Consider the following 6,559-nt stretch of genomic DNA (forward strand, 5'->3'; position numbering starts at 1 on the left):
AACATTTATTAACTTCTTGAGCCTAAATGGGCCCCCAGAGCTGAGACATCTCAGTGTGGCCCCTCAGAAGGTAGGTAGCTGCCAGGAAGCTTTCACTTTCCCACTTGCAGCTTCCTGATGGAAAATTTGTGTTGTTTCACAGAACTGTACTGCAGCAATTGGTGCCATTTTTGCCTTCTCTCTTCAGGAAGAGTAAACACCTGGGTAATAGCCAGGTGAATTTACCAGCTGTGTGACATTGAAACACGAGGGAAGCTGGCTTCAGATAAATTTCTGCAAATAAAACAGACTAATTTAGGTTAACAGAGACTTAAAACCATCAGATCAAACCTCCACCACACTCAGAAGACAGCTGGCCTCAACATTAGATCAGTTGCTTGGGATTTTGTCTGGTTTAGTTTTGATTATCTCTGTGGATGGAGATACCACTATCTCTCTGGCCCCCTGTTTAACCACTCTCATCATGAAGTAATTTTTCTTAATATCCATTGGAATGTCATTGATGCAGCTTGGATCTATTGCCTGTCATCCTCCCACTAGGCACATGTGAGAGGACTCTGGCTTCATGTTCTCCATGATCCTCATTCGATATTGACAACAGGTGATATAGTCCTTTGCACTCTCTCAAAAGAGGGCAGAGATGTGAAGCAGAAATGCTCCGGTCCCATCCCTCCCCTCTCTCCCTTTTGGTTTTGTTTTCACTCAATAGTAACTTTCTGCAGAACTCTAGGATAGTGTTCCCTGAACTTCTTTCCTTTTTTTTGGCTCCCACTGACACTGCAGTTTTTTCAGGAGACCTTCACTGTACCTGACTTCTTACATAGCCCCTCTTACACCATGGTATGAAAACACTGTTATGGCTTTATTACCACCTGCAAGGACACTGAAATAAAAGACACATGAAATAAAGACCTGCAGCAGAGCCCCTGGATTGGGTATGAGATGTGAGACTTTCAGAACACAGCCCAGGGCAAGAGAGAGGTTTAGAGCCCTGGGTGTATGCTGAATGCTCACAGCCATTCTTTTGATGGTTCCAGATCTCTGCTGAAATCCTGAGCTTGAGGCACAGACCAATCTGCTCTGGTGAACTTTGCTGGAGGTGGCACAAGAAGCTTCTGCTCCTGCCTGCTTCCTGTTGTGTGGGAGGTCACGGCATGTCCACCAAGGGCTCTGTGCTGACTTTCCAGGCAACCTGCAAAACCTGCTGGCTTTGTTCCCTCCCCATCCTTGGCAGTGACCTGAGCAGTCCTGTGTGTCCCTCCCCCTCACCTGCTCCCTCGCAGCTGGGGAGCAGCAGCCTTTCCAGCTGTGCGTCTGGATCTGCTGGAGCTTGTCTGCTGAAGGGGTTTATCCGAATGCCTCGAAGAATCCCCTCTAAAGCATTAGAGTGGAGACAGATTGTTCTCTTCCGCAGGAGAGGGGAGTCTTGAGCCGGAGACACCTGGTCGGAGTGGAAAGTGTTGATTTCAAGTAGTGACTGGGTCCCTGCGGGGAGGGAGCAGCAGAGCTCTGCCGAGTGAGAACTCCCTGGCGTGATTTGCATCGCTCTGTTCCATGTCTTCAGTAAAACCAGAGCAAACCTGTCCATGGGCACTCCTTACTTTGGTTTATTTTCTCATCAGATTAAAGCAAACCGGTCGAAGCCTGGTTTTAATATGGTGTAGGAGCATCCATCCCTCTGCTGGCTCCGGGGTTTGTATTAGTTTAATGAATTGGTTTAAATTATCATCTCGTTGAATGGGTGCAACTCTTTCATGTAGATGAGGCCTGAGGCTGTGAGATAAACAAGAGATGAGGTGAGAGGACTTTTAAATTATTCACAGCCCAACAGAAACCCATATGAATGGACTGAGATCTATTTTTGTCTTTATTCTCCTACCTTTTAAAATAAACTATAAAATGGCTGGAATAACTCTTAGCAGAGAGCCAGGGCCAGGGAGTGGGTGGAGAAGAACGCCAGAAGGTTATGGGTGCAACTTTTGGAGCTTGTACCTGTGAGTGCCTCATCCCAAAGCCGGGGGAGCTGCCAGAGAACTGCACATGTGCTGCACATGAATGGGTGAAAAGAGGAAACAGGGAAAGGCTGCAGGGCTAATTCCCAATCCCATTTAAAGTCAGTGGCAAAGCTCCACTAAGGCTGGCCCTCAGCCCTGAATTCATTTGTTCCGTGGGTTTGCTTGTGCAATTGTTAATCTGTGCTGATGAGCAATAGTTGCCACAGGAAGGGAAAAACGAAAAGGAGGCAGAGGCAGCACAGGAGCTGTGGAATCCATCCTGACCCTGCCTGGACTCGGCATTTCACTGCATTGCTGGAGGGGAGCATCCTCCTTGTGCCAATGCCACATCAAAGGGCAGTGTGTGGTGCAAGATTTCGGCATCCCAGGGTAGCAGACAGTAACAGCCTGAGCTGCCTGTGAAATGAGCTGGGATATGGGACTGCAGCTGGACAAAGGCTTGCATTCCTGGTGGAGATGTTTGGGAAAAGGTAAAATCTAATCAGTCATATGGAGGGATTCGGGAAACTCTTGCAACACAGAGAGAATTCATGCATTTTAACATCAGCCCCAGGTGAAGGATGTTGGTTTAACAATATCATGGGTCAGCTGTAATCTGGTGGTCAGGGATGATTCTCATCGATGAGATGATGAGATTTTCCTCCGTCACGTCCCACTCTGTAAGTTTTAAAGGGAAAAAAGGGACTCTTCTGTGCTGCGTGGAGGGAAAGGAAGAAGGGTTTCCCGGCTATTCCCTTTGTTCCATGGGGGCAAAGAAGGGAGGGAGAAACAAGGAGTTCCAGGCAGTTTCAAGGCAGAGAATCAACTGTTTATTCAAAAAACCACGAGTTAATGTCCAGTCCTGGGGGCAGTCCCCAGGTTTGGCAGGATTGGGTGAAAACTGAAAGGCAGGGTCAAAGGTCCCTTTACCAATAGAACTGGGACGGGGCAGGGCTGGCTGGGGCCCTGGCCTGCCCCCCCCCCCCCACCCCCCCGCAGCCACGAGAGATAACAGAACAGAAAGGGGAGAAAGCCAAGGAGCCCTCACCAGAGCACCTGGGTGGGAACGAACACTGCCCAATAGCTGGCCCATCAACAGAAAAAAAGGCCTCTGAGCGACACAGAGAGAACTGGCGAGGTGTGGACAACGACCCATCACAACTGAAACGGCAGGCAGAGCAACAGAACCAGAAACTGTTTTTTAAAACTTCAACTGAGCCCCTAAGTTTTTTTAGGTGTTTGTCCAGTGCTGGTTTTGGAATTCATTTCAGCATCTTCCTACACCACTCCATCATCTGGGTTTCTCTGTTGAGAATCTTTCTTCATCTCTAGCTGTGGTGGGCCAGTGGCATAACTTCCATGGCCTGGGAGGCAGCAAGGACAACTTGCAGCAGCTGTTTTCCACTTTGAAATCTCCATCCCATATGTGGAAGAGCTGGCAAGCTCCCATCTTTCATGAATGCCTGAGACTACATAACTTCTAATCTTGGATATCTGGTGCATTTTCTTCTCCATATCTTCCTTTCTTCCCTCTAGCCAACCAGCCTTAACATCTGGAGTTGGGTTGAGAAGATTATCAACATGGAAAGGTTCGAGATTGCTCTAAATTAGACAAGCAAGCAGGCTATCCTGTACAGGTGCTTCCCCTTTTCTCTGAAAAATATCTCATCTGGTGTTTCTTACAAATAGTAGCTGGCTGGTTTTGGTCTCTAATGGGACTCCTTATCCACCCTTTATTTCCAAACTGGAATGAAAATGTCAGTATTGCTTCAATTTGCATCAATAACCTTACCAGGAAAAAGATTGGGCAGAATTTCTGCAACTGTTATTTCAAAGTGTGTTTTCAGACTTTTGGTTCTTCAGAGTAAATACCCAGAACAAGTTTTTCTCACATTCTTTTTCAATCTCATTTCAAGCACTGGAAACATAATATATAACAAATAAAATAGAAAATGTAATTTAAAAAATGCATCTTCATTAAAACCACAACCTTCTGATTTGCTCAGAAGAGATCTGCCCAATAAAGCAAATTTACCTTCATATGTATCACAGAGATTAACAATTATAAATAAACAGCTACACGGAAGTGTGCCAGTGTTAAAAAAAAAAAGTTTTTGCTTAGGAATTACTTAAAATCTTTACAGTCTGTTAATTTTTGTTTGTGTGTTTTGTTTTCTGTGTTGCGGCTGCCCTGTAACACTTCAGACTCCCAAGCCTGGTGTTTCATAGTTTCCAACAGTGAGGATGCTGCAGTTGATTTATTTGGTTTACTTGACAGTATTAAGGATATAGAGGAGTGGAGAAAAGACCTGTTGATGATATTTCTGGGTAAGATGAAAGGGCAGGGCAGCAGGGATATTTAAGAGGATAGGAAAACGAGACTGAATGGGCTGCCAGCATGGAGAGTGGAACAAGGAGGAAGGTGATAGTCATTTGGAAAACTGCAAGCTGGAGAAGCAGTGTGCTTCTGCGTGCAGCTCCTGGGCATCCTTGTCAGCTTTTAAAAAAATGGGAAACATGTTTTCCTCATTGTCTGACTGCCTTTCACTCCCGCCTCCTCCTGCTTTTGTGCAATAGGAACTGTTTTTCACTGAATGCACTGACCAAAAATAAACACATTTCTTAGATGCCTTCTTTTAAATCTTGTTATCCCAACATGACCTGGGTTCTTCTTGCTCTTAAAGTATGTAACCTAGTGAGGTTAACCCACTCAGTTAGGTAGTCTTTTTATTACATGCAATAGAACATTTCCAGAGCGATTTCAACAATTCCTAGCTATAAGCAAAAAAAGCCCAGCCCTAGGGCTCAGGATTCCAAGGTGTGCTTAGCTTCCATTTGTTCTCCAGTGTGTTGTTTCCCACTTTGTGCACCTCTTTCAAACCTTAGCTAATCCATCAAAGGCTCATCTGCCTCTCTGTGCAACTATTCCAGGGGACAGTGTTGTCTTCGGTTGGATGATATCTTGTTTTCCTCTGCAAGAGCTGAAAAATGCAAATAGAAATGGAAGGATCTATGGCTCCAGAGGTCTCTTGCTTTGATTGAAATCTGAGCAGTTTTGAAGCTTTTATTCCTTTGCATACTTTATCTTTACTCACCTAGTTACAGCTGGGGGGCAAAATCAATACAATGACCAACTACCTGCAAAGGAAGCTGGTGTGAAAAAGATAAATATTACAATCCATCCATGGATCCATCTCTGGATGGATGAAGAACCTCCCTCACACAGTAATTACACAATCATTAGTATTCTAATGGCTCTATGTTATTTAGTTGCATTATTATAAAATAATTTTCCTTCACTTCTCCATTCATCCTAGACTATTTTTCTGGTATCAGGCATTTCTTGTCTTCTAAGCCCCATGTTCTCACTCCCTTAAGTAACAGAAGAGACCAAATCTTGCACTGTGATTTTTTGTGTTTCAGAGCCAGGGTTGAACTTGTAACAGAATTTACAGTATAAGACTTACTTTGCCTCCTGCTAAGGCCTAGGAGGTGAAAACCTTCCTTTCCTTGGTGACATCTATCTTGCTAAATACAGTGGAGCAGACATTTTCTGGCACAGCCTGGCTTCACACAGTAGGTCTGTGATGCTGTGGTTTCTTCTGGGCACTAAGATATCATAGTCAGAGGTTCCAAGTGCCCAAATCAATTCCAGGGCTGTGCTGTATCCCATCAAGATGGCTTTTCATAGTATGAAACTGCAGGTGTGTATGTTTGGTGAGCCCTGGCATGCAGCATGAGGAGGGGCCAGACATCTCTGAGGATGCAGTTTGCTGAGATATACTGGAGGGCCATGGACTGTCCATATGGCCTTTTAGGAATGCCTGCTATCCCCCAATCCTTGCCAGGCATTTTCTGGGAAGCACTGATGGGCACAGGCCACAGTTATATAATGAAAGGCATTTCCAGTTTAGCAGGGTTCACAATTAATGGTCCAGAGCTTGAGTTTGGTTTGGTTCTGGAATTAAACACACCTGATCTATCTTCAGTGTGTGTGTGTGTATCTATATATATATATATGTGTGTGTGTGTGTGTGTGTGTATCTATATATATGTATATATACATATATATATGTCTTTGCATCAGTCGGGCAGACTGTGTCCCTCCACATGTTGATGTGAGCTGATGCACCAGTTATTTTTTGTGTTGTGGCTTTGGGTTGTTTTCATCACACGTAATATTTTTGTTAGTGGCACTGACTGACCCCGAGCACAGAGTGAAACCACCCAGCACAGGTATTGTGACATTACTGGTGTCAGGTTGTCATGAAAGAGAGGTTTGATGGGGGGATTTTTTCAGGATTGCTAAATATCTCCAGCTGCTCAAAATACCCCGTAACTGCTGGAGTCGTAGGGGATGGCAGTTCTGACTACTGGGCCCGAAGGTATTATTGTTAAGCATTTTGCTGTTCCAGGGAAGAAAAAGGGAGGGGATGGGAAAAGTGAGATAAGGTTTGTCATTCAAACTAAAACACAGAATAGCCTCACCTTATATCTTTAAATCTGCATCAATTATAATGCCTTGTTCACTTGCAAATTTCACTTTTAAGATAAAGAGTCATGCC

The sequence above is a fragment of the Pithys albifrons genome, chromosome 5 (genome assembly GCF_047495875.1).
Source record: "Pithys albifrons albifrons isolate INPA30051 chromosome 5, PitAlb_v1, whole genome shotgun sequence".
Classification (NCBI taxonomy): domain Eukaryota; kingdom Metazoa; phylum Chordata; class Aves; order Passeriformes; family Thamnophilidae; genus Pithys; species Pithys albifrons.